The 27,183-nt window shown below is 31.3% G+C and overlaps 1 pseudogene across 1 annotated transcript; it reads left to right on the top strand.

Annotated features, from left to right (window-relative positions):
* On the top strand, nt 1–26,906 carry LOC143240569 (uncharacterized; annotated as a pseudogene). Its single transcript, XR_013021822.1, has 6 exons — nt 1–306; nt 6,258–7,223; nt 19,119–19,266; nt 22,112–22,204; nt 23,898–23,969; nt 26,678–26,906. The product of XR_013021822.1 is annotated as an uncharacterized LOC143240569 (transcript).
* The last annotated feature ends 277 nt before the right edge of the window (nt 26,907–27,183 follow it).

The following is a 27,183-nucleotide window of genomic DNA, read 5'->3' as shown; positions in this document are numbered from 1 at the left end:
TGGCGCGCGTGATTTCTTATGAATGGTCTTGATGAGGAGCGGTGTTAAGTAGTTCAATTTTTATTATAACCACCATTTCTACAAATTTACTGTTCACAAGAAGATAAAAAATACATTTGTGATCTACAGAAACTATGAGTGAAAAATAAAAATAATGTTGTATTAGACAACAGTATAAGGGCTTTGCCTAAGTTTCTACTTATACTACTTAGTATTCGTGCTCTTTTTAGGCCAAGTTTAAGGGAGAAAAATCCCTGGGACAGTGAAAGAGTGATACTGAATTTTACACCGACAGTATTTTGAAAGGTACAGGTGATAAAATTATTTAGTTTCATATATACTTTAAAACTGTCAATGTATGTGAATATACGCGGCTTAATGTAGTTTATAATTAATATTTTAATATTATTCTTAAATTATTTATATTATGTGATACTTGCTTTAATTTACTCATTTTATATTTCTTTCTACCTCTACATCATCAGTGTGTGATTTTCTGAGTTATGAGTAAAGTGCAAGCGTGCAGAAATTGCTAAGATATAACTTTCAAGCATAACTAACACTCCATGTTTATGTTCTTAGCACATGCAGAAATGTTTATATGATTATCATATTGAGAAGCAGTAAATTTAAGTAAGTTTAAGAAAAACGTAATAAGTATATGAATGATAGGGGCTGGCTTTAATATTTATTAAAAATTATTTAAATTTAATTTGGAGGATGAAATAGACAAAATAGACCAATAAATCCCATGTTGTCCCAAAAATGTTATGGGATGGTGACTCAATTGTAAAGTGTTTGCTGTAAATATGGTGTTACTTTTCTGTTTCAAATTGCTTCATTTGACACATGGAGAGTATTATAAATAACTGATTGTGATCAAATGAAGAATTTAATGACAAACAAGGTACATTAGAATTGTAATGCATAAAGTTAAGAACAATTTAGCATTTGTAATTAGAGCTGAGTGATAATGGTATTTGTTAGTTGATCAATAGACTAGCTTATTAATTTATTACATTTGATTAATCAATTATTGTTTTGTGTTTTCATTTCTAAGTATTTTTTATTTACCCTTTGATTTATACAATAGACCTTTTCTGAAAGATATATTTGCACATTTTGTCTGGAAAATAAATTTTCCCTTAAACTTTTTTTTAAGTTAACCTGGCATTTCTTACTTGGTCAGTGAATTGCTAATATTGGGTAGATAACATAATGAGGTTGTCATCATGTTTGTTTGTAGTAATTATTCACTGATCTTTCATAAATCAAATAACCAGGTAAGTACTGAAAACATATTTTATTGTCACCTAAAATTACAATAGAATTTTTATATAATTTGATTGCAATTAGAAGTAGCCAGTTTATGTGCATTGTTTGAATAGTATAACAGTAAAAACATGTAGTAAAGATTTGAATCATTAAAATATTTGTTAGTTGCCTACCATACTCATTAATATAATAATGGTTAAAAAAAACTCATATTTTCAGTATTGTAACTCAATAAAATATTAGTATAGCCATCAAGAAGTAAAGATATTATATTTAAATAAAGAACCAAACATCAACCAAAGTACCTTTATTAACCTTTAAACAGTCTCCAGTTATGTGACTTCTTTATTTCTGTGTCTCGGTAAATTATTTGTTCCCCATTTCAACCCATTTTTTATAATATAAAGTTTACCTTACCTAAGGTTATCTGATGTCTTCTCATTGAAGAATATTTCTGTATCTTTCAAATGTAAACTAACACATAAATATCTCATAATTCACAAGCAAGCAAATATGAAAGGAGTATGTACAAGGATTATGAAAGAAAATATTAAACCAACAAACTGTTTATTACATGGTAGTCTATATTTTGCTCTATCCACTCATATTGAAACATCTTTTATATCTGTTTTTAAAGCTGTATTTTGTTATTAAATGATCAAACCACTTGAAATGGCATCATAGTGAGGTTTCAATCAAGGCATGTGCAAAAATTATGGGAAGTACCTGAAAATCAAGAAATGGATAAAATATAATATATTATTATAAGATCATAGCAAAGACAAGGTTATTCTTTGAGATGAACATGAAAATTCTAAAATAAATTTACAAGTGTGTTGTTTTGTTTATAAGCAAAAATTTTTGCAGCTATGCAGAAATGAGACAGTTTTACAACTGGTGTTCTACTTCTCTAATAATGTGATTAATCCTCACTGTGTAATTGAAACAGGTCATTATCATGTCCCAAATGCAATTATTTTTCATGTTACTTCTTATATATATATATAAACCTTTGTGTACAAGAAAGTAACAGCCTTTTTCAATGTTTTTTAATTGATTTATTAATGTTTAAATGTTAAAAACTTTTTGAAAACATTCATGTGTCTACTCTAACACCCCTAGTTTGACAGTCTTGAAGCCATAACTGCTGCATCTATAACTGTAATATTACTCAAATACTGAGTAACCAATCAAGGGAAATAAGTTGCTTATCATCACCTATGTGCACTTGGTACAGCCGTATCAAGTATCATTATACATGCCAATTGCTTAAGCTAATATTGTGTGACATTAAACAGTCTTTAATTGGGAGAATTTCATAAAATTTAGCAAATTTATACTTAAAAGTAGGCAATGTATAATAACTGTCCACCAGTATGATTCTCTTTAAAATTTGAGCTAGAAACTACTTGATCTAGTTTGCTTGGCCTAACCAATACTTATGTATCTGCATATGCTTTCACCTTGTAGTTTTTCTATATATCAGCTGTGTTTAATCCAAGTATCAAAATACTGAACATACTCCATCTGTTCACTCAGATGAAGCTGTAGTAAATATTTCAGACCAGTTAGTTGTGTGACATTTTGCGTGGGCATGCACAAAAATTTTGGTCAAAATTGAATGTTTTTTGTTAAATAGCATTGCACATATAGCTTATACTTAGACCTAACACCTAATTCAACACCTAATTGTAGGTTGTACATATTATTAGTGTACCAAATTTGGAAAACAACAACTTTAAAGTATGTATTCTATCAGATAAGATCTTTATACACAGTGTTCAGAAAGTCACTGTGTACTTATATGTTCATTAACAGACAAAACTGCTTAGTGACTTTCCGAACACCCTGTATTTTCAGTGCAAAGAAGAAAAAAAATAAAATAAGAAATTAAATTGCAGTTGGAGATTTTGTATCAGGTATTGCTTAACAGTTTGCCTTGAAATTTGGTGTGTGAAGTGAGGGTTCAGTAGAGAACATCCATTAATAATATGTTGTAGTTTAGATTACCACAGTTTGAGATACAGAAAGTGGAAGGTTGCTAAACTATCACTTCTATTAATAACACACAGTGTATCCTGCAAGTTGTTTTGGTTGCATGACATACTACCATGTGTCTTGATTTTAGAAAACCTCAGTAAAGCTTTTTTGGTAATTAATTCTCCAATCAATTAAAAACAATGACATTGTATGTTTCTTTGAAACTGGTTAGTAATGTAAAAACACCTGGCTGTTTTTATTAATTTCCAAAAACCACAGTGAGGTGTCAAAGTGTTGCAGATCTACACTGGCTGTAGTAAAATTAATAAGTAAAGTTATTAATTTGTGAAAAAATGATGATAAATGCAAACAGTCATAGATCTACATCTACTTATTTAACATTAACCCTTTTGCAATGTGTCGCAGGTTAAAAGCCATGCCATTACATTTGTTGACTTCATTCAAAATTTTATTGAACTATTTTATGAATTCATGTCGATAAGTTTGGAATCAAATTGTAGATTATAATTCAACCTTTAATATTATATATGAGTTAATTTCTTAATATAAAAGTAAATATTAAAAGAACACACCTAAATATAAATTGTAGTCATGTGGTATCTTGAATGCAGCACTGTTTAAAATTAGATGTTTGTGATGTCAAAATACTAAGTTTAAAGTTTCATAAAAATTAGGAACTCAAATTACTAATATTAAAAAGGTAGAATATAAACTAAGTTCTCGTATATTTTTATTTTGTTGAGATATGGCTTATATATTGAATCAAACACAGTGACACCATTCAAATGTTTTCCATTTTTGGAAACAGTCCCTTGTATACACTTACTTCAATATATGATGTAAATAACCAATCAACAGCTTAGAATGTCCCAATAGTGGTTTTCTCAGCCATTTTAATCTGTGAAAAGGCTACCACGTTCTTTCAAATGAAGATTTTAAGAATATAGGTCGTGTTTTTAGTTTGCTTGAAGTTTCATATTTTTTAAAATCTAAATACATTTTAGTTACTAAGCTTAATAAATTATAGTAAAATTTATGATTTTTAGGCTATTCAACCTTGAAATTGATATCCTCCACATAGGAAGTTTTAAAAGGCTTAGCAACCTATGTCCAGCAACAACCAAGTTCAAAGGTTATAGTTGGAAGAGATAATTGTTTGCTTTATTCTTGATTTATTGTTCTATATTTTAAGAAAAACAAATTTAATAATTTATTTCTAAATAGTAATAATTTATATACATATATAATGTATAGTAATTGAAATGTGACTGTACATTACAAAATACCAGTCCACTAAAACACAGTCAAGACAAGGAAGACAAAAGGTCACTTTTATATCATTGGATGCATGAGTACACATGCATTGCATCAATGCAAAATGTGTAATGTTAGCTAGGCATAACTGGAAGGTCAATATAATAAAAAATAAATATATAGCATTATGAGACTTCACCTACTAAAACTAAACATTTGTATTTTTGTATTAAAATATGTAGTCATTCTAGCATGAAAAAGCATAATTTATATCTATTTCCTAATTTTTTATGATGGTTACAAGGTTGGTCAAATGACAAACTCCACAAAGAGCACAGAAAACAACATATAAAGTTTTACTGAAAACAAATGGGATAGGGGTCTTGACCTACTCTATGTCTGCATCTGCTTATACAGCATTAGATAATATAGTTATTAATTTATGAAAAAATAAGCCAAGAGGAATCCAGCCCTTTAAACTCCTTCCCAAAATCTATGCTTGCTTATACGAGATTAAAGAATATAGTTAAGCAATTATAAATTAAGAATATAACACAATAGCCAAAGAGTTTGTTTGTTGGGGGCTTGCAGACAGTTGCCCTTCCTATATTCAGGAAATCAAAATTCGTGGTATCACCAGATAACTCTAGTAGCTTTACAATAACACAGACAGGATAACAAAGTTTAAGGGCAGTAGGAATTGAACTTGAGACCCACCAGTCACAGGCTCATTATGTTATTATATAATAGAAAGAATAATTACAAATAGCAGTAACCAGAATAACTAATTTTGCTTAATTCATTATTTTTTGTGATTGTCATTTTAATCTTAATTTTGATCAATTGCTTCTTGAAATAATTGAAGACAATAAAAATTAGAGCATGTAATTTTACTTAGTTTGTTATTTTTGTGACAGGCAGTTTAGTCATAGTTTGATAAGTTGATAGTTGAAAACACTAATTTCACTTAGTTGATTACTTTCATGACATTAATCAGTTACCTTGTTAAGCTCTATTTGTATCTTAACATGTTAACCATAATGACTACATATTATATTATACACTAAAACAAAAGATCACCATATACTCTGGTATGAGAAAAATTATTTTTGGTTTAACAATGAAGAACTCAATATTAGAAACCATAAATAATTTTAAAAACCAACTTTTCAATTGTACATGCAAACAAGAATAAACAAAAGTTGTAACATGTATTGTTCACATACTTTTATCTTTGGTAACTTTATTGTGATTTAATGTATTGTAAATTGAAGACCATGGTTGAGAATATAGGTAACTAATTTTTGCTCTTTTGTGTTTCCATCTGGTAAGTGTTTGAAGGTCTTTAGTTTTGTATTCCAAACAGCCAGCAACTGTTTTGGGTCAGTCAGCCCTTTTAAGGGTTTGAATTTAGGATGTCTGGCACAACTAAGCTATCAGAGCTTTAAGCTCCTCTCTTCCCCTTTCGCACGCACACTAGAACATTTTTATACACAACGTCAAGTAAAACAGATAAATGTTATATATAAGAACTGGATATAACTATTTTAAAATAGTGATACTTGCCATTTTCAAACAGTTAAGTGTATTAAACAGATAAGAGACTGAACTGTTTTTATTATAGTAAGTATATACTTATTTGTAAAAGTTTGTTTTGCATAAGTGTAATTACAAACTAGACAGTTGTATAATGTTCAATTGATGTTGGCTTCTTTTCATCTTTTCAGTCTAGATACTTGTCTGACTCGTAAGTATGACACGCTGGGCAAGAACAAAGAGTGCTCATAGACATGAGCGGCTTCCTACAGACTCTACTCCGTGGTCAGAATTTGTTGGGCATATAACTAGTGAGGAAAATGCATCAAAGGCTCATAGATCGAAAGATGTGAAGAAATCATCTCAGTTAAAAAATGATGAAAATAAATCAGTTGATGTGATTCGGGACAAAAGGAATGAAACACACCGACAGAAAGTAAGAACTAGTAGAAATGGTATTTGTGACTTACAAAGTTTAGATAGGTGTGATGCAGAAGTTTCTAAGAAAAATAAAAGGTCCAAGTTGATTGTCAAAAAACAAAGAAAAGCTAAACTTAAAAATTCTTGCAAATCTGGTGAACCAACTAAATCTATAACCAATCTGTGTAATGTTAAGAGTCAAGAAAGTGAGGTGTCTGATTCTCAAAGTAAAGGAAATGAAGTGCTTCATATGAGTAAACAGTCTGGTGAAAAGTCACAGTTATCTAAAAAATCCAAGAGGAGAATGAACAGTCAGTCTGTACTCCAAGATGAAAATAAAATAGCATTTATTCAAACAAGTAGTGACAATGTTGAAAATGGACCAAGTAAGAAAATCAAGAAAAAAAGAGAAAGCAAAGAAAAGTCAGGAGAGCAAAAAATATCAATGAACACTAAAAACAAAAAATCATTTAGTGAAGAAACTACAAAAGAAAAAGAAGATAGAGACTGATGTTAGTAAAACATTGAGAAACAAAAAGAAGTTAATAAAAAGAAGACAGCTTTTAAAAAAAAGACAAGAAAAGGGGATAATTCTCTTACCACCAAAAGTTGAAAAACAAATTTACAAATTAAAGAAGAGTTTGCGAAATAAAGGATTATCAGGAGAAGACATTCGTCACGTAGTTCGCCAAAAGAGACGAAGAGAAGAATTGAAGTATCGAAAGACACTGTTGAAGGTAATAATATGTTATAGCTATCATGAGTTTATTAATTTAACCAAAAGATAAAGAAGTGTTTAATATGATAACATACTACATTCTTATGGGTCATTCCATGTCAAATCATCCAGGGGGCTGCAGGTGACCCCCACAGAATGCCTTGAAAAAATTCACATGTGCTCATATACCCATATAATGAAAAACTGCCAAAGATTAGATCAATATCTCTAATAGTTTCTGATTTACAGCCCTGTAAAATTTAAGTAATTTTTTTATTTTTATTTTAGGCGAATTCATTTTTGGGCAACTTTGGCTGCTTAAAGCTGCAAGAGTGATGGTGGTAGAAGGCTGAAAGTTGCTACACTGACTGAATTAATCTCACAGAATTCAAAAATGGTCTCAAACCAAGTTTATCTCTCTTAGGATTTGCATAGTGAGGCAGTAAAATCACCTGAAAACCCAAAATTGTAAAAATCATTGGTTTATTGAATAAGTTATAGTTCTAAGACTTAATATGATACAAAGCTGATTTTTTTTTTCTAATTTCCCATAACATATCAGTTGATAAATCAACAATTGTTGTAATTTAAAGTCTGTTAGATGTTCTGTAAAAAACTTTAGCTGCATACAACTTTTTATAATTTAGCTAAAAATAGCCCTACTTCAGGCCACAGTTTGACCATGTCACCAGTTATTCAGCCTTTTCAGATTTTTACCATATATTCTTACATCTCTGAATATGATCTATGAAAAAAATCAGGATGGTGTTCAACCTACCTTTTCAGTTATAATTTTTTAAAGTATCCTCTGATCATACATTTTTTATTTTTAAAAAATTCAGTTGTGTTACTGTGTGCAAATATATCCATACAATTTTGAAAAATACCTGTCAGAATTTTATAAATCCCACTGAAATATTCTAACTGGCCTTTCACAGTGTTAAATAATGAAGTTGTAAAAACAAGAAAGAATTAATTCATTTCTGAACAAGTTTATTGGCATAACTAGTTAGATCACATGGCAATGCAAATATATTGTGTATGCATTACAGTTATGCAGATATGGCTGAGTTTAACATACATAATATAATAAATACAAAGGTAAATCAGACACAAAAAGCACAGTGCTACAACAGGGGATAACTGAGAAAGATTATAGTCACACCAAACTGCAATAATCGTGACAATGAAATGTTTCAAAAACTGCTTTGGTGATAAATTAGCCTTAGCAACATCAAATAAACATTGCTTTGTTCAGACAGCTTGAATACATTTCTAAAATTCGAGTTTGATTATGTTGAGATAACTTTGACTTAGAACATAGTGGTGAACACTACTGCCTTGCATGGTAGGTGCACTTATCAGACAAAGAATATGTTGGAAAGGAATCCAGTTTTCATCTTTGTGACCTTGCAGGCCATGAGAACAGTTCGTTTCTTGATTTCTTCATAAATGACACCAACACATTGGAATGTTCATCTGATCTATCTTTTGTTTTCTCACATACCATTCATGATTGTATGTGCATGCCACATATTTCCCTGGCTGATAATTGGCATTGCTATCATTAGACCCTATTTGAGCTGCTGCAGCATGACTTTCACTGCTACTACCAACAGTTACAACTGTGTACACATCATCTGATAGCCTTCTTATATACAATTTGTTGGTAGAGTGAGGAATAAAGCTATGATGTGACCTAATACCTGCCACAGTTTTGCATTTTTCATTGTGCTCAAGTAGACAAAACTTTACACAATTCTGCAAGACTGATTACTGATTGACAAGAAAGAACTGAATGTCCTGAATGTGGTCATTTGTCCAATGGTACATATCACAGACTCTTAAAATTTGATAATTTATTATTTTTCACAACCTTGATTTTTTTTAAGATCATGTTCAGAGATGTAAGAATGTATGGTAAAAGCTGATTAGAATATTTTAATGGGATTCATAAATTATTTCAAAATTATATGAATATATTTGCACACAGTAACACATCTGAATTGAAGTTTTTTTTTTCAAATAAACAACATATGGTCAGAGGATACTTTAAAAAAATTATAACTCAAAAAGTAGGTTGAACACCATCCTGATTTTTTTGTAGATCATATTCAGAGATGTAAGAATATATGGTAAAAATCTGAAAAGGCTGAATAACTGGTGACATGGTCATACTGTGGCCTGAAGTAGGGCTATTTTAAGCTAAATCATAAAAAGTTGCATGCAACTACATTTTTTTACAGGATATCTTATAGACTTTAGTTACAACAATTGCTGATTTATCAACTGATATGTTATAGGAAATTAGAAAATTGTAAATCAGAAACTATTAGAGATATTGATCTAATCTTTGGCAGTTTTTCATTGTATGGGTAGATGAGTACATTCAAATTTTTTCAAGGCATTCTGTGGGGGTCACCTGGAAAATTTTCCAAAATCTTGATGATTTGACATGGAATGACCCCTATGAGTTAGTAAGGTTGCTTAAACTTTGCACATGTATTAAGAATGAATGAAGAGCTTAATTTTCATTTGAGTTATGTACTTAATTTACCATTTCACATTTAAATTGCTTCACTACTTCAATGTGTCAGAAATCTTTATATAAAAATAATCACAATTCTAGCTGTATTCATTCATTTTAACTGTTGCAAAACTTGTTTATAAAGTTTTTAGTGTCCTATCCAAACATGAAGTTACATTAAAGTAGTAACCTAACTTGTCAGTGGCTTACCAACTTCATCAAAATTTCTCAAAAGCTGAAATTCTGACTGTGATAACACTTTCACTGCTGTCATCCTAATACAAATCTAATATACAGATTTCCATAATCTAAACCTTTTTTTTTCTCTGATGACTTAATTTGTAATGAGAATTAAATATAATTTTTTGTGTTTATTTCACTGGTGACATTGATTACATGTTATGACTTTCTATCACCGAGTCCTGTTTTTCATTATTCAGTAAAAATAATCCAAAGTCTATTCTGCTTAATGAAAGGAAAGAGTTTATATTTTCTTTCACTGAATCTTTCACAACTTGCATAGTTTCATGAACTAAGATAACTTAACAATAACCCTAACTTACAAGTGATGCTTAACAACAACTTCAGTAGTAAATTTATTCTCCTGTCTGTAGCGACTCAAAAATTTGTTAATTCAATTAATGAATACAACACTGTGACAGACCTACCAACTAAGTAAATGAATTTTAATCAACTGACTAACTCTCTCTGATTTTTATACTGTTATTTTTATTCCCAAGCCTCTAGATGATCAGGTGCACTTCACAGATAATCATAACATCGTGTGAAACCCTGACAAATAACATAAAATCACTAAATTAACATATTAAAACACAGTTCCCAACACTGCCCCTACTTGGAATTTGATTCCCTGAACAGTTCTAATACATTAAACTTAATATCTGATAATTAGTGATAAGAACACAATTTACAGTTAACATTATTTTTATACATCTAACCATAATTATTGAATCAATACTTAAATATAAAAAATGTGAACTACAATCTTAATTTTGATCAAGGAAATATTTTTCTTTATTGATTAATATTATCTAAATTATCTTACCATTGAATCTTGGTTCTTTTCCCCCCATGGTTTATGGTACGGAGATGGGATGGCCTCTTGCCCTTTAGTGTTACTTACAATCTATTTCTCTCCCAGTAGATGTCATTGGAATCCAGTAGTGGTTCCAGCCTTGAAGACACTGGAAATGGTCTCAACAGCATTCTTCTAGTTGAATCTTCACTGAAGTTAAGCATCTGGCTATTTTCCAATTGATATACTTCCTAAGACAGTTGTGAAGTGTAATTTTTGGTTTGGACTACCTATTCTTTCGAATTCTGTTCTCTTGTACTCCAGATTGGCTGTCTTCATTACCCTCTGCACTCATCTTTGTTCTTACTTGAAAACCAACCTCTAGTGCTGTAACTATTATAAAGTATTACATGGGCATTTCCTGGTCATAGATCGTGAAGCTATTTGAAGATAGTCTACTATCACATCCTTGATTCTACATCAAGTCTGTTCTCAGTATACTCTCTTCTCTAATGTCTGTGGCCCACACATCATTTTATATAGTGAATCTCTCCATGGTATGGGTGATTTCCAACATCCTTCTTGCTTTAACTTCACATCAATTTACTGTTTTTCACACTTCTACCAGCTTCTATCATCATTTAAAAGTAGTTTCAAGCAATATGTCCTTTTAAGTGGCATTTAAAAGCCTTCTGTCTTGTGGTTTACTTCTTCCATTCTGAATTAAAAGTTTACTGAATTTTTTGGGTTCTTATTTTACTTCATCAGATAGAGCTGATACTTTTATACTGTTTGATCTTATAATTCCTAGATGGAGAATTTAGTAGGTTATCTATGACTTTAACTGATTCAAGTTTGATTGTCAACTACACTGCTTCTTTAAAAATGTACATCTATTATGCTTTAACCTAATTTGTATCTCCTCATCCACTTTGGCATTTGTGAAATGGTCACAAATCAATAAATCCATCATTTCATGTGTAACATTCAGATAAAAGAACTAAGTAATCTTTTACACATGTTCCAGAAGTTTTGTTAAGATCTCATTTTTCCTTCTTGCCTTGCTTCTGAAATTTGTTTTAACTTATTTTCAGGTATGTTTCTCCAAACCTGTTTGATAAGGCATCCACTGATGTTTGAAAGTAGTAGCAACTTTCAGCTGGAAAATTAGTTAATGTTGCTATGACTATACATATTAAATGAGCAACAAATTGAAAAGCTTATTGTTCACTACTATATACTTTCACCTTAGAATGTAATTTGAAGTGACTCTGATATGCCTCCAACACTATTTTGCAGTCCTAATCTGTTGGTTTCTTAACTAGATGATATTATTGAACTGGCCAACTAAATTCTGGTATACTGTTAGTCTTACACATACCTTTCTCTGGTTTTTCCTTCCTTTAATTGGCTCTCAGAGGATCTCTACCAATATCACAATGGATTTTTGCTGACACTTTTCATTTTATCTCCTACACTTTAATCTATACTTTATTTTTGACTCTGGCCTTATCTTTTTGTTATTGTTGTTTGGACCTTCCAGGTAGGAAATCAGTTTTGACTTGGGTCATTTTACCATTGATATATCTCAGGGTCTTACAGCTTTCTCATTTCATAGTGTCTGAAAATATCAAGCTTTGTGTGATATCAGCTTGACAACAATCTACCATTATATCATTTGTAGCCCATATGTCTCTGTTGGAACCTTATAAGCCACCTATTCCTCCTAACTTTTCCCTGTTCCTTTAATTCTGGGTATGTTTTTTTGTTGATTTCATTGATGGACTACCACTCATCACCACCTGTACTGGTGACAACTTTAGTAAAAGTTTGGGTCTTGTTGGAGCTTTATTGTTTATACCTTGCTGTCTTCCCTTTGTCAATTATCAATAAATGCTAAAGGTTCTTGCAGAAGGTTTCACTACCGAGTTTTCTTTTTTCCTCCTTGAGTTCCTGTGACATGCCCCTATCTTTTACACTTAGTTCAGGATTTACTTTGCATCGAGCAATTAGACAAGTTCACTGTCCCTCTGAGGGCTTTTGTTTCCATTTTTTATTGTCCCAGTGGCAACTGGGAATTGATGGCTGGTCATTGATTTCTCACCTCAGCCACTTCCTTGCATTTCACAAGTTCACCGTGGAGTCTTTTTCACCATGAGATTGGTGTTTTCACCTGGTGGTAGGTGCTGGTAATGGATGCCTACCTCCACATCCCTTTAGCACATCAGTTTCAAAATTCTCTTGGGTTTGCTTATTTCAGACAATATCTTTGGATTTGTCTTGGTTTCTTAGTGTTTTAGCACATTGTACAAGCTTTTGTTCATCATTTTCAGGCTCTGAGGTTATGATTCCATTATAACATGGACATATGGCTCTTTTTATATCATTGTGAGCAGGAATTGTCTATTCACACTCAACATCTCCTAGGGACTGGTTGTTTACATTAGAGGTCCTTATTTTGACCTACACAGTTACTATGCATTTGGAAATCTTCAACAACAATGTCAGTAGCTCTCTTCCTTCTTTATGTCTGTGTTCCATGGACATTTTAAGTTCACCAAGGCCTCTTGGTATGGTCACTACTGCTGGCAGTAAACTCTCACATTGTATCCTTTTTGTCATCATTTACATTCCTCCTTTCCTGAGAGACAGTCTGCAGTGGTAGCTGGAAGCTTAAGGTTGTTGGTTTTGCTTATTGATTTTCTCAACCTTCTTGCAGTTTGTTAGGCAGTACATTAACTTTCTTTTTCTTGCCCTTCTCCATCTGGTGGTTGTTCTTTTAGACAAGTCTACAGTGGTGGCTCTGATCAATCAGCCCAGAGATCTCTTGTCTTTGGACTTTAGATCTTCTGTACTGGATTCATACTCATCACATTCATCTTCTTGCTTGTAATGTGCAGAGTGCTTTCAATCCAGTTGCAAATTGCCTTTCACACCTGGGCTGAATCTCTATAATAGAGAGATCATTTAATTCACTCATTTTCAGGGGCCATGGATCTCAATACACAGGTGCTTTTCTTTTGGTTACTTATACATCTTCCACAACTCTGGTTGTCAATGCCTTCATCCATGATTGGTCTTGCACATACTTTTATGTGTACCCTTTCATTGAATTGCTTTATCTGGTGATTTCTTTGCTACACTCCACCCCTTGTTGTGTCCTTTTAATTGCATTCCATTAGCCAGTACAACCTTGGTTTCTAAGGCTCCAATGTCTGTTCTTTTTACCACCTGTTCATTTTCCTCTGTCTGTTTCTCTCCCTTCTGTGTCAGTCTCAATCTCCTGCTGTACACCCAATCTACATGCTTAGTTTTTGTCCAGTCTGTTGCAAAACGATCTGTCTTTACATGTGGAGTCACTTCCCTGTTAGCTCCTTCCATTTGTCAATCTTCTATGCAAGTGTATCAGTGCAGGTAGAAGGTCTTCCACTGTTGGTCAGTTGGCCCTCTTCCATACCTTCTGCTTTTCTAGGGCTATTGTAGGGCTTTTACTTACCCTGTTTTCACTCTGCTTATACATTCCTTCTGAATTCAAAGGCCTTTAAGTCATCCTCCCCTTATAGATTGGTTAATGTGGTTTTACATGTTCTTACTTTACCTTTTTTTGAATTACTTCTTGTTTCATTTGTCCCTAAAGACATATTTCCTTCATCTTTTGGCCTGCAGACATTGCCAGTCTAAATTCTTTGTTGATGTTTCATGTACACATCCTTTCTTCCTATGTCTGCAGCTTCTCAGGAGAACTACTCCCCCTTCTATTTTCTACCTTCTGTCTCCCATCTTTACCTTTGTCCTGACCTTGTGTCTAGTTAGGGACCTCAAATGTGATAGTGCACATACAGCTACCCTCTAGGTTAGTCACAACCATATTATTATTCCCTAACAATACTTCCTTTGTAATCTTTCACCTTCTCTCTTACAGATTGGGTCTGTTTGGCTTACACCTCTCTACCTTATCTCATGTTTCTTCTAAGCCACTACATCGTCTTACATATTTCTTCACTTTTTGTCTTCATTGTCCATTGAAGGAAATTTTTCACACCCAGTATATTCATCTCCCACTATTTTTCTTCACATAGTGCTTTCGTCCATGTCAGGATTTTGTCTTCCACCTGTGGCTGTACTCCAGATTTTAATGTGACTTTAACTTGTATGTTGTTCATTTATCTTGTTTTTCAGAGACCTTTCTTTTTTCCCTTTTATCACATGGATTCTGCTCTGTGGTGAGTGGTGCCTGACCAATCTGCACTGTAAGCCATATTGACTTGTGGTCTGTTGTCTATGGCTCCACACACTCACTGTAGAGATGGGGTGCTCTACAAGATTACTTGAAGTTTACTTACCTCATAATGATTGATTCATAATAATGTATGTTTCAGATTGTACCAATCATGAACTGAGTGGCTCATCCCTGCCATACCTAGAGTGAATAACTTGGTACAGTCTGTTTCAAAATAGGATGTTGTGGTCACCCTTTGTGCTTTCTTCAGAGGTGATGTGCCTTAGACTGTCCAATGCATTCTCACTCTTCTTAGTAATATATGTATACAGTAGTCTTTATCACTTTCTACTTCCAAACCGCTGAGGTGAATCTGGAAATATAAAAGTTGAGAGTAGAGAGGTGGTGTTCTGCTGATCTGTGGCCTTGCTGGTGTACATTGCCTCCAGAAACTATTTACACTATTGCATGTGTTGATCTGTAACATTACTGAGTGATGTGACCTCCTTATACTATGTACACATTCAACAACATCCACAACCACTAGAGTTGATCCATTGCAAACATAGTTCACCTTTTTTTTTTTTTTATTAGGAGTCCTCATTCTAATTTCATGTGGATGTCTGTTCCCAGCATTGGCATATTGGATTTGAGTGAATCAGTCAACTTAAGTTCCTACACAAGTTGAATCCATTGTCTTGATGCTGAATGGCCAGTCAGGGATTACTATAGAGTGTTAATCCTTGTCTAGCATCCAGTAATCAGTGTAGGTCTTAATCCATGATTACTGGTTTGGAGGTGAAGTGTGATCCTCATCCTACCCTTGCATGGATGTTGACATCCTATAGAGGAGGTTTTGGATGTTGCTAACTTGTGTGTTTGGACCGACACACCTGAGCTGCTTTAAACCTCATGACTTATGCCCTTGTGTTATACAAATTATATGCACAAGTGAGGAGTATACTTGGCTTACAAGTGGTACTGCTCCTCTCCTCTGATCTCCAGATCTCAGATTATTCCTACTCCTCCTCCTAAGAATGGTATTCTTGTGAGAAGAGGTAAGTAATTTATTGGAACTTGTAATTTTAGATATTGAAAATGTATTTCAGTTAGATAATTACCTCCTCTCCATTTTTCCAAAACTTGAATCTTCTGCCAAACTTTGAAGTGAAGGTGTGGTAGAGTCAGCCACATGCTCAAGTGAGCATGCTACACTACTATTAGTTGATGGATGATACATGGTAATTTGCATGAGAGATGTTAAAATATACTAATTTGAATGAGGGGAGGACGTAAGGCTTGTGGCATGCATAAAGTGTGCATATAGAGGGCAGCACTGAAAGAAAATAACTAATCTTGTGGAGATAAGTACCTATCAGAAATACATTTTCAGTATAGGAAAATTATAACTTTAGTGTTAAAAGAATAATTTTTGTCAGTAGCCAAGCACTTTTCAAATGTGCCTAAGAACATTTAAACAGACTACGTATGGCCTATCTTAGCATATTACTCGTAAATTATCAAGTAATTTTTTATATAGTTTGATGATGTAGCTAATACAGTGAATTTGTATAAACCAAGATCATCTTGGTCTTAGTTCAAAATTCAAATACTGCGACTTTGTCATATATTAGTTATTGTCTCGATACACCTTTCCAATGAACTCCTGTGACAAGGTTCACAAAAACAAACTATGTTGCACAGTGTGCTATTTGTATGATTCCATAAATATAGGAAATCCTGTATGTATATATGTGTTATGTTACATGAAGCATTTCTTTCGGTCTGTAGTAGGTTTACTTTGAACCACAGAATAACTAGTTGGAAACAACTAGAAAAAACTTCCATGTGAGGAACGTTAAATGTTATGGTTTACCCCAGTCAAGTTACATAGACTATTGTATCATGATTCATATAATTGTATTTGTTCTTGTGTACAATACATTGGTTTGTGTTTTACTTCTCCCCCTTGGTAGGTTTTAAACTGCAAGTATGCACACAGGGGCTCATTCACAGAAATATGAAAAGTGGTATAATATTTAATTCAAATATACTTTGAATCTTTTTATTTATAGTCAAATATCTGTTAGTAGAGCTGGAAAACTAGTGGTATTTGCTAACAGATTATATGATGGCTCCATTTATCAGTTTCAATCTCTTTAGTCAGTAATTTAAAAACTGCAAAAAACAACAAAAATTGTTGGCAGATGGTGCTGCCAGACACTTGTCTTTCCTCTATTCACTAGTTTAAAATGAATAACAGTGAATAGAATGTTCTTGCAGTATTTTATAACTTGAATAGCTGAGATAATCACAGGTTGTGCTGACCAGAAACCCAGTATTATAGTTGATTATCTTTATTGTATTCGATTTAAGCACATTTCCAACATATTTTGTCTAATTGACCTCTAACAGTAAAGACCATGGAGACTGAGGGAAAAAGGAAATATGAAATGGAGATGATACTGGTCAACTGTAGGACAGATACTTGTAGTTTAAAAGTGGAGCATGAATAAAAGTATGTGGAAAGTACTGATGCTTAATAAAATTGTTTTGAATTGGACATTATTTTTAGAAGACCTCCAAGCAAACTATTGGAAATAGGAGAAAGTGGCAAATTCTTCAATATAGTGTGGGAATAAATATAAATGATAACAAGTGGCTGATGCTGACTGAACAATACTTGTGTTTAAAATTAACTCCATTTTGAAAAATAAATAAAAAAGATTAAAAACAAATATTTTTGGTTTTCACAACCAAATTGCCATGATTTACTATAAACGAAATGTTGTTACAAAGTTTCCATCATTATGAGTTGATGCATGAGATTCAGTGGCTATTAACTCGAAACTTTTACCAAGAGTAATACTGATTTCAGCTTCTAAAAACACATCTTTCTACAGATTCAGTAGCAACACATTTCTAGAATGATTTTAATAAGAACACAGTTCCAATCAGTCACCATCTAGCCTGTAAGTAGTTAAGCTCTACAACTTTCATGAGAGTTAGTTTAGTTAATAATATCCTACTCCAGTAACATCCACCATAAAACTATCTTGTATTCTGTTGCAAAAATTGGAAGTAAAAAACAAACTAGACATAAATTGATGTTGTTGTTGCAATTTAAAACACTTGAGGCTTAATGCATGTTTTTCTTCATTTAAAGTAACACAAATATTGGCATTACCCAACTATCATAACATATCAGGAACACAAATCCAATGCCAGATTTGGGGTGAGCAACCCTGTAAACCTGTCTTAGACCACATGTAGATAAGGATACAAAGCCTCCCTATCAGGTTTTGTTGTATCAGTTTTAGAACTATGAGAGGAGTTAGTTGGATGTACATATGTACATACATACACATACACAGAAATATACAAATTAAATTAATATAGGGTTAGCCAGAATAATCCCATTTCAATAATCATATAGAGAAATGTACTCATAATTAAATAGGAATTATCATTATTTTATTTCTCCAAGTTCTACATTGTCACTTTATCTATTATGAGTATGGACAGCAAACTATTGTAGATTAAATTAAAAGTACAAAAACATAAGAAAATAATATATATTTGAAACCATGGTTTCTGTCTGAGGATTCGTCTGTCTCCCAGTTGAATAGCTGCACTCACAGCAGAGTCTATCATTCACTTTTGAAATGACAGAAGGACAAACATGAATGATGCTGATGCCAAATTTTATTTTACAAACAGAATATACTACATTATGAATTAATTACACTAATATTACATTTCAAAATGTAATGTATTTAAAGAATAAAATGGTAGATTTTCTGTATGTTATTGTTTAGCCACTTATAGCATGACTGAAATACTCAGCTATTAATTTTTGAATTGAGTGGTATAAGTAGCTTGGTGCATTGGCTTTGACTGAAATCAAAGAGTACAACACAACCTTTTTAATGCTCATGAAATAACTTAACTTGACAGATTAACTTACACTTTTTCCCATCACTGGGAATAGGTAATTCTGCCTCTTCTAAGTATATTAAAAATATTATTATCTACTTTTTTTTTGTTCTGTCTCTCAGTTTCAAGGTTTTTATGCTTTTTTTTTTTTTTTCATGAGTAACAGCTGGTCACATGTGCTTAACATTTTTAATAGGTTTGTTTCCGATGTAGAAAACCAGGTCATTTGGTAGCACAATGTCCAATTTTAGAGAAAGACATGGAACAGGGAACATCCATCTGTTTCATTTGTGGCTCAACAGAACACATGATTAGTAAATGTCCAGCAAGAAAATCAGGGAAAGGTATGTTAACAAACTATATTATTTAATTGTAAGAGTTATGGCTTGGTAGTTAGTGTGCTGGACTGTGAATTACAAGGTCGTAGTTTGGAGCCATAATGTATAATGTTTTACATTTTTTAGCTTTGGAGTGTTATAATCGTGACAGTCAATTCTGTTCTTCAGTTTAGAGTCACCTACAGTCAGTGAGTGCTGTTAACTGGTTATTTTCTTTCTGGTCAGCAATTTTAAATTAGGGATGACTTTGTCTGAACCTCGCGGATTTATGACCTGGTAATTAGGCTCATATTTTTTTACTTGTAAGGACTGGTCTGAAAAATTGTGTGTGTGTGTGTGTGTGTGTGTGTGTGTATATATATGAAATCACAACATGCAGTGTTACTGTAGTAAATATATGATTTATAACCAACGGCCACCCTTATTACTTTAATGTTTTCTTAAAGATCATTTATTGGGCTTATACATTTAAGCTTTGGGAAAACAGCAACCCACTTTTAATATTGTATAAATAAGATATTGATAAAAAGCTGGTTGGATTCAAAAACTATAAAATGATAGAATGCTGAATGACATAAATCAATGGTGAGAAATTCATGTGTTAAATGTAGACTGTCACCACATCATAAGAATAACATCTTGATAAACATAAGTGATATGCAAAAAATTAATACCATATACATGTGATACCAGCAGGTTTTGTTGGTGCATTAATACTAGGAAGTTAAAAACATAAACTTTTATTATTTTTTGTTTACAGTGTATTTTTAAATCATTAGAAGGGAGATAGAGCAGAAATCTGTTAAATATATTTTGTGTGTGTGTGTGTAGCTCTTTTTATCAAAATGTATGATTTTTTATTTGTTACACCTATATGGGGGTCATATGACCAGTGGGTTTGAGGGTCTGTCGCTTGGCCCATGAATATTTTGTTTCTCCCATTAATCTAGTCCCCTGCTGGTACAGCAGTATGTCTATGGATTTACAACACTAAAACCAAGGGTTCGATTTCCCTGAGTGGACTCAGCAGGTAGCTTGATGTGGGTTTGCTATAAGAAAACACACACCCATTAATCAAACTTATTTTTATTTTCTCAAATTCACATAATGACTTTCTTGAAACATACATTCCAAGACATATCACTATTAGTGTTTATTTGCATACGTCTAAACAATAACATAACTGTGTTTTGGAAAATTGGTAAAATAAAGTTTAGTACTTGTTGTTCAGTGACTAAGGTGACAGTCCAACAACAGATTTCATTCTGCTCAGTTAGATAACATTTTTGAGATAATATTTATTTTCTTTCTATCATTACTGTGTTGCTGGAATGATTTATTTGTTTGAATGTTTGTCCTGTTAAATTAGGACTAAATCTTATTTTTCGTGCTAATAACAAGGTGTACTGTCAAATTAAACATCAAGTAATATCCAAGTTGCCTGTTTTATTGTCATTGTCACCTTGTGATAAAGGCAGCTGAAACAAGCTTATAAGAATTAAAATGAGTTATGTCTGTCTGTTCCAGCAAACAAAAGAACATGAAGCCTGTATGATACTGTGGTACTTCTGTTACAGTTATTTTACAAATAAAATGTTGTGTTTGTAGTTATAATTTTATGTGATTTCCAATACTTGATAAACATACTGTTTTATTCTTTATAATGCTTTTCTATTATTTCTTAAGGGGCTAGTGATACAAAGCACAACAGCTTTGAAATAAATGAGCAATCAGAGAGATTGCCAACCCTTGCTCCTGTACAAGGTTTTGGATTTTTGGTTTCAGTGTGCAATTGAAAGCTGGTCCAAATCCAATAACCTTTTATGTAGTTATTATCAACAAACTGAGAAACATGCTGTATATTTCCATTATAAAAATGTTTCAGAGTGATTCAGAATATGGATTTCTCTCTAAGTAAATAGTGGTCACCACTTAAATATAGCTAAAGTATGTGATCTGATCTGAACCACTTTAGTATATGTTGACTGCTAATACATGGTGTCGAATTTCATGTGTATTTAGGCAACTAGAATATTGTTCATACATAATTAAATTTTTTCTTACAAAATTTGTAGTGTAAACTTGAGGAATTTACATATTTTATTAAAAGTTTAGAAAAAATGACCCTTTATACTTCAGATATATGTAAAATATATTTTTTTTCCATTTTAACCAACATTTAGCCTTTGTCGCTTGAACAGGTTTAAGGTACACAACTATGTGATATTTTAACATCAAATAACTGAGTATCTTAACCCTGGTAAAGCTGCAAAGGTGAAATGTTGATTGAAATTTTTTAAAATTGTTTATACACATTTGGATTATAAGGGTAAGTTTTTTATCAAAATGAATTTAACTTTGTTTTATTGTTGTTTTAACCACTGACTCTGAATTGTTTCCACCAAAACATATTTTAATATTTTTTATTTCATTTGAAGTTTTTGTTTGTCTTTTTAGCCTTTTTGTAATAAAGGACAGCTTGTGATATATGTTTGTGTTCACAGTTTATTTAAATTGGATCAATATACATTAATAAATATCCAGTGTATGTCTTAAAATCTTCATAGAGTTATTCAAAAATGCCCAAATTATTTTCTTGAACTTCATTCATAAAAGAAAACAAACATTAAATGTATATTCTATTACGATTGTTGTATAAATTATAAAAACTTCTGGTAAAGACCGAATGAAACAAGTTTTAACACATTTCAGTCACATTTATGTGGTAAATATCAGTATGTACTTTTTAATTGTTGTTTTTGAAATTATAAATATGAAAAAGGTATGGCAAAGTTATCGTTGTATGTTTGTTTTTTCTAAAAGATTTAATAATCATTATTTATTTCCATAGAAAGTTTTCCATTTGCTAAATGCTTTATTTGTGGTGAACAAGGGCATTTAAGTCGACAATGCAGTAAGAATCCCAATGGTCTTTATCCTAAAGGTAGGACTAAAATTACAGTCTTTACAATTTTTATAATATCCCATATTTTGATATTTTGAATAGATCAGTGTTTTAGTTTGTTATTCTTTGGGATTCATGTATTGTCTGTTACTGAATACATGTTTGTAAATTACTAGCTAAAGATATCCATTAAAGAATCAAAAACTGTACAAAAAACAATTTTAGATAATGTTTCTCTTTTTTATAATATTAAATACCTAATGACCTCATAAGATGCTAACTGGATACCCTGATTTGTGAAAGGTCATAATTGGTAAAGTACTTGTGTCTTTAAATTCAAAACCAAAAGTAGAAATTTGTGTTTTTCAGGGTGTTTTGTTTTTATCCCTTTTCCTGGGGAAAAACATCCTAAAACAAGATAGCCCGTGTTATGTTATCCAACAGTTTCCAGTAATTGAACCATTTAACTCTGGATAATGGTTATTAATGCACACATACACAGACACATGTAACGGCTCGTCTCTGCAGTAAGATTATCATTCTACTTGCTGGCATTGGACCCTTCCATTTATTTATGTGAAACAGAACTAAGAAACAATTTTACAAAATATATGATATCACTGCTTTGTGGTAAATAGATCTGGTCAGTTAGTTCTGTTTCTTGTTTTAATGTGGAATATTAATAGGTAGTTGGATAACTACCCCTTTTGGAAGGGCAGAAGTCTGAAATATTCTATATTCAATGAATCATGATATTTTATACTAATTCAAGTCTGTTACCGAAAGAACTTTATGGAGATTTACTTTGTCATTTTAGTTTTAAAAGCTCTTAATTTTTTTTCCTTAAGAATTTTTATTGCTATGTATATTTGATGTGTGATTTTGTTTCATATCTGTCTGATTATAATATGTATATATTTATCTATGTATGGGAACAAATTAATGTATACAATGTGGTGCCACCTATTGACTAATAGCAAAAACATTTCACACTGGGTATTTAAAACTCAGACAATTACAAAAATTACTACAGTATGTGTAACAAGCATTTATTTATCACAGAACAGAATTTTAAATAAAATTATTCTTCTCACAACAACCTTTACTTGGACTGTAAGTGAGGGTTGTATTATATCTTTATTGATATAATTTTTTAATTTGGTCCTAAAAAGTGTTATTAAAAAACTTATTTTTTATATAAAGGATACCACTTTTATATAAAAATATTGATGTATATCAGTAGAATCTGAACTCTGTTCTTTTTTTTTTGAAAATGTTCACTTCTTAAATTGTTTTCTAATGAAATGTAATTACTACGTTTAGTAATTACTAGCCCAAATAGCTGCCAGTAGGGGGACTTTTCTGCTGGTAATTATACTACTACTTGTAAAGTTGTTATTTATTCATATATATGTGTGTAGTTATTTTGTTTGAATGTGTAATTGAGGTAAAGTACTTAATTCCTATGTAAACAAACAAAAATTTGTTACATTTCTTAGTTATACTCACTATGATATAAAAATATTATTTTCAGTAATTCTAGTAACAATAACGCTAAATAAACTTACATAAATTTAATGATTATAGCATAGGCATCAAAATAATATCATCAGACTCAACTCTGATTATCAAGTCATAAAGGTAAATATTACCTACCATTAAAACTTATGATTATGATGCAAGAATCATGGTTGTTTGTCTGTTGTATATTTCTTGTTTGTGTTAACTTCAGGTGGTAGCTGCAAGACATGTGGATCAGTGGAACATTTAAAAAAGGATTGTCCTGAGCTGCAGCCACAAGAAGGTAATATTTTCAACCACTAAGATTTAATATTGGATTAATTAGATCAAAAGTTCATCTGTTGGGATACTGCAAGTTACATAAAGTTTTCTTTAGATTTTTATCTATTTAATGCTAGTAATATGTTATATTTTTTAAAAGTTTTATATGATTTGGTCTTTAACCCTCTGACACATTTTAAAATTGTAAACTGTTTAAGTATCAAAAACATAAATATGCTTCTTTGTTGATACAACTAAAACCTATTTTTAAAATAAATTGATGTACATTTCTTTTCTTAAAACCCAAAACATATATTTATACTTGATTCTTTCTGGGTCATGCCATTATTATATAATATATATATTTTTTTTAAAATTAGAACAGGTTATTAAACAAAACTTAAAATGAGCCAAATAATGAGTATATCTAATTATATGGTTCTTAAATTATTATAAAAGTTAGAATGCATTGTTTCATCATTTGGGAACAATTTCTGTTAGCTGTTTTTTTGTTGTTGTTTTATTTTTAACTCTAAACTCAATAATATCTCAGTAGGTTTAGCCAACTTAGATTTAAATTAGTCCTTGATCTATATACTAAGCTAACAATGGAAAATAATCTTTATAATAAAAATACAATAAAATAAAACTTACTTACATATTTAATATTTTAACCAGTACTGTTTGTGAAAGTACAGTAACAGAAGTAAAGCACACCTTACTGATGGGAACACATGGACCCTAATTGCTTGCTTCCTGTAACATTACACAATTATCCAAAGCATCATCTTTTGACCATTGAAAGGCCATTAATCCTGTAGGCATCAATGATGGTCAAAATGTGCTTGCCCTGAACTTGCACAGAGTACCATTCACTATGGTATTATACATTAGATATTACAGTTGTCAATACTTCATGTTACCCCTACAGTTGACATTAAAGTAGAGAACATACCAGATACAATATACAAAAGTACTGAAGAAAATATTAGATATGCATTTAGGAAGTTGTAGAGGTTACCTTGGCATTTCATAGACATACCTCTGGTACAAATGTAGTATACGTTTGATATTTGTTTTGTACAATAGACTTTTCCTGTTGACTAAATATTTACTACATTTCTACATAAATTCAGAACTATAGTCAACATCACTTCTATATTATGGAGTCAGTCCAGTGGACCAAACTTTATTTAGTTAAATTGCTCCAACTACGTAACTTTTTAGTAACTGAACATCCAAGATGTATTAATATGACATGTTTATTTATTAAGTGTAGAGTTAGGTAGCAGGACAGTAAAACAAAAAACTGTTTATGAAGATACAAAATAATAAATAACTGAATTGTATCATAACTATCAAGAATAATGTTACTATATTTAAAATGTAACCAAGATAAAGGTAATAAAAACAAAATAATAATAATATACTAAATATAGAGTGTAGTGTTGTCTAGCATAACTAATTAATGTAGCTTTACAAAACACACTGAACAAGCAGGAAGACAATAAGTAAAATTAAATCCTCAGTAAAAAAGAACAACCAAAAATAAACATAAGATTGGAGAAAATCTCAGTAATAATAAGGCTTAACAAAGAAAGTAACAATAATGGTAAATAAGACAAGGTGTAATTAGCAAACCTTGTGCAACTTTACTAACATTGTAAGGTTGTATTACTATAGTGAAGAGATTGGTATTAAGGAAACTGTTGAATTCCCTGCAAAATATGATGATTTCAGTGTTCAAAGAATTATGGGGAATAAGATGTATTAAACATTACTTGGTTGGAATATTTGTATTTGGATATTCCAAGTTTAGAACGTCAAAATTGTCATTTACTGTTTAATCAGTGATTCTAATATTTAAATAAATCCAGGTAATGTGATTTGTTTTCAATGAAAGCTTTTGTTTAGTGGATAAAAATTTGTTTGAATAGTAGAAAAACCTTGTAATGTAGATATCATTACTTATACCTAAAGCTTTATTCTAGCTTTTCTTGCAATGATTTATGTTTGAAGGAACATAAACCTGCAACTTATTGGCAAAGTTTACCTCCCATTGGAATTACTTGTATTTGTTCAAAGATATGTTGAACAAATTTCACATCTTATAAGTTTTCAAGTTAAAAATACATAGCTTGTTTAATGTGACATAGACATAATTGTTGTGAGTAACAGTGCAATAAAACATCTGTAACAGAAAAGATTTTCAAATTGTTGGTAAAAACTTAGTATGAAGATTATGGTAATATTGCTAAAAGCAAAGGTTGCTGTTGTTTTAGCCTGAAAGCTCTAATTTTCTCTATATTTGAAGGAATTGCTGATGATAATGAAAGGATCAATACTGGTTCTGTCTTTGGTGATATTATAGTATTTATTTAAGCACTCTCTTGCCATACAGAATTTAACATAAGGAAAATGTTGTAGCATTTTGTCCATGTTTAACATCTAATTGTTTAATTTAGTAAAGATTATTAGCTGATGCATACCTTATTGTAATAATATATATGACCAATTCCAGTGTAATTTTCTGATAAGAACAATTTTAAAATTATAAGATCAATCTTATTCTTGGTATCGACAGGGATGAACAATTTTTCTTTTTGTTAGAATTTAAACTTTCAAATTAATGCTATAATTTAAATGTTAAAAACTACTTAGAGATGAATAACCTGACAACTGTGAAAACCACTATATTACTAGTATTCTTTTTTTCTTCTGTCAAACCAGAAACAACATGTATCACACTAGATACGTTGGATACCACCCAAAGTGTAGATGCTGAGCCCATGGAAAACATTTCACACCAAGGAATTATGAAATCTGAACCAAAAATTGTGAAATTCTTATAAGGTAGTATTGTGTAAATGATGGGTCACAGAAATAATTTTATGTACATCCATGTACTTAAAGTATTGAAGCTTATTAGCATTGTTTCCAATAAATATGTGAAAATAGAGCCTGTCTTTTCTGTATAATGCTACAATTTTTTTTGCCAAGTTTCTTCTCATACAAACTATTTTTGAAACATTTGGAAATTTTGAGTTGCTTAGTTTCCAATAACAAAATTGGAAACTATCAATAGCCTTAAGTGAATGCAGTTGGAGTTAACAACAAGGTAGAAAAGATGACAACATTTTTACACTTTCTAATAAGGCTTTATTAAGTATTCAGTTGTAATACCTGATTCATGTCTTAGTATTGTTTAAATTATATATTACCTTTTTTTTCAATCA

This window comes from Tachypleus tridentatus, chromosome 13, assembly GCF_004210375.1.
Source record: "Tachypleus tridentatus isolate NWPU-2018 chromosome 13, ASM421037v1, whole genome shotgun sequence".
Classification (NCBI taxonomy): Eukaryota; Metazoa; Arthropoda; class Merostomata; order Xiphosura; family Limulidae; genus Tachypleus; species Tachypleus tridentatus.
Note: the sequence above shows the minus strand (reverse complement) of the source record. Positions and strands in the feature narration are given on the sequence as shown.